Source organism: Pinus tabuliformis, chromosome 2_2 (assembly GCF_031772625.1).
Source record: "Pinus tabuliformis cultivar Carrire ecotype Pingquan chromosome 2_2, CPIR1, whole genome shotgun sequence".
In the NCBI taxonomy this organism is placed as follows: domain Eukaryota; kingdom Viridiplantae; phylum Streptophyta; class Pinopsida; order Pinales; family Pinaceae; genus Pinus; species Pinus tabuliformis.
The window spans coordinates 1,306,310,819-1,306,314,231 of NC_142300.1; positions in this window are offsets into that span (position 1 = coordinate 1,306,310,819).

Here is a 3,413-nt window from a genome sequence, read left to right on the forward strand (position 1 = left end):
GGCACAACAATAACAATAGTGGGCTTCTATGAGGCGTAATAATAACAACATGGGGACTATATGGACACAATAATATAATAAGGGGGTTGCACTAATAACAGTAAGGGGTTACACTAGTAGTATAGGGACCTAAAATGCCCCTCTACTTCAAAACATGTTTTCCTCAATGCTTGAGTAGTTCTAGATTCTTTTGTATAAAATTATCATCCTCCCTTGTGGAATATTTAGTGGGTAAGTTCTTCCACTTGATGAGATACTCTAAAATTGATCGATTTTGTAGCTATAGATTTTTTGTTTTTGTTGTTGAAGAAAGTGTAACTAGGTTTGGTCTTCATAATCACATGATATTTGTAATCGATGTAATAAATTATTTTTTATACCTTGCTACATGGGTTTCATGAGCAAGAAGTGTCTCTAAGTGAAAAAATTCTTCTTGATGTCTTTAGGATTTATTTATATATCAAAGAGTCATGTCATGTGTATATAAACTCCTCATGAGTTTATGTAAATATAATCAATTCCACAAAGTTGTGTATCAAACCTCCAAGACCAAGGAAAATCCTCCAAGTGCAAGCACACCGAAATCTATAAGAAAAACAATGAAGAAATCTTATGTCGGTGAATTAAATGCATAAATGATAGTCACGTCAGATAAAAAATAGAGATGTTGTTTCACCCCTTCATGTCAGATTGCATATATGGGTAAACTACTATAAATACCCACAAAGGGTCAGCACAACAGTCACCAAGGAAAATTCGGATGCCTATGAAATTTTCACATATAAGTGCAAGCCGCAATATGGTTTGAATTCATCTCGTGGGTTTTAGGTGTAGTCATAACCTAAGATATATGGAGCAATAATGACTTCGATGAGTACGTAGCAGTGAGGCAAGTTCTGGGCTAAATATATCCTCAAATTGCAGGTGTAGATATAAGATAGATGGAATAGAGGAGATCTCAGATGAGGATGTAGTCTTGGCATGAAGTCTGGGTTAAACACATTCTCAGCTTAATAGAGATCACAGTGCTATCCTCTCTTGGCATACTTGTGATCTAAAGGTGATGTATTTAGATGGAGAGAACAGAGAAGGTTGATGATGATCTTGGCATATTTATGAGCAACATGTATAGATCTCGGATCTAGGCATACCTGTAGGTACTGTCATGTTTTAATATCAATAGATGGAGTAGAAAGGTCTTAAGTTCTGTGAAAATAATCTCGGCACATACTTATATTTTCTTCTATAACCTCGCAGCAGTTACAATACTGATGAGATCAAGGTCGGAGACCTAATCATAGTCACTTCATTGTAATAAGCAACATCACAGGGATAAGAAGGAGCAATCTCAACATCAAGATAAATGGTAATGATCCATAATATTATCATAGACTTGATAGATATGATTCACAGTCTTGGCATAAGGAGAGTCACAGTAATATCCTTACTATCTTGATCATAAAATACACTCTTGATCTCAGCTGGAGTATGGTAATGAAGGTATGATGAATCAATCATCATAGTGGTAATCACATTGAATACCTCAGTGATTTAATGAAGAAGCAAGGTCAATGCTATGTAGCGAAGAGATGACTTCAATGATGCAACAATAATGTGTTCGAGGATTGATGTCTTTGTCTTGGAGAGGCAGATTGGATTGTGTCAAGGTTCATGGTCTTGGTATTTGTTAATGGAATATCTATAAGAAGAGTTTATGCATGGGTTTTCCTCTCCAAGAGGGAGAGGTTTTGGCCCTCGCAGAAAGCCAAATATTTGTGTTCTTGTTTCTTTAGTTTTTGATAGCAGTTTGATGAAGTAAACACATACACTAATAATAAATGGAACATTAATCTAAGATAAATTGTTTAAATACTTCATAAATTATTATCATGTAATGAAGAATCAACTTAATTATGCATGCCCTAGATTCTTCAACATTTGTGATTGCTTCCGGTTCCAATATGATTTTTCCTTCCTCGTCAATTTCTGGCAATATTGTTTGAACTCAGATCTTCTCATCTATAACCTTCTTTAAGCATGAAACATAGAAAACTGGGTGCACTTGGGAAGATGCAGGAAGCTCCAATGTGTATGCTATAGTACCAATCTTTTGTAACACCTTGTATGTACCATAAAACTTTGGTGATAATTTATTATCCTTCTTAGCTTGCTTGAGGGACTGTTATGAAATCAGCTCAAGAAAAGATAGAAAAGATAGATCAACGCCTTAGAATTCAGCCTCTTCGAGGGGAAACCTCATTTACATTACATAAATGAACAATTCTTGGATGATACAAATGAAAAGACCTCCTTTCTATATATAGGAGTCTAAGGGGTCATAACATAATCAGAGCCGACATAACAATAATAATGTAAGGACACAATAATAACAATAATGGGCTTTTATGGGGCACAATAGTAACAATATGGGCACTACATGGGTACATCAATATAATAAGTGGGTTATACTAATAACAATAAGGGGTTACACTAGTAGTATAGGGTCCTAACATGCCCCTCTCCTTCAAAAAGCATTGTCCTCAACGCTTGAGTAGTTCTTGATGCTTCTGTATAAAATTCTTGTCCTCCCATGTGGAATATTCAGCGGGTAAGTTCTTCCACTTGATGAGATACTCTGAAATTGATCGATTTCATAGCTGTCGGGTTCTTGTTTCTGTGACTGCTCCAGGTTCCAATATGATTTTTCCTTCCTCTTCAATTTCTGGCAATATTGTTTGAATTGGGATCTTTTGCAACTTTTGAATAAGTGGCCATACTTCTTCGTCCTTCTTCCATTCATCCCTTGCTTCGTTTATCCAATCTGTTTGGATAATATGAATAGCACAAAACAATGCTTCCACATCATCATCCTTGAAGAGTCTTCCCATTCGGTAAGGTCGCCATTTTTTAAGTGCATGTAGTATTGCCAACATTTCCTTCTCATAAATAGCTTGCTTGAGATGTAGCAGTAAAAATACCCAATCACCTACATCAAAACATTTTTCACTACGATGTTGATCTACCTGTTGTTTCGTTTGATTTTGCACCGAAGTGGCGTTATCCTTTAAAAGTTGGAGAACTTGTTGTTGATGCTCGATGTGATCTTTCACTACTTGAACCTTTTTCTTCTTGATATGTCCTTCTATCTCTAGAGTTTGAGGAGTGGTAATTTCTTCCAATCCTTTACAATATATGGTCGAATTCATTTCTTGATGCTCCATGTGATCTTTCACTTCTTGAACATTTTTCTTCTTGATATGTCCTTCTATCTTGATAGTTTGAGGAGTGGTAATTTCGAACAATGAATTACAAGATATGGTTGGATTCATTTCTTCTTTCTCGATGTGATCTTTCACTTCTTGCATCTTTTTCTTCTTGATATGTCCTTCTATCTTGAGAGTTTGAGGAGTGGT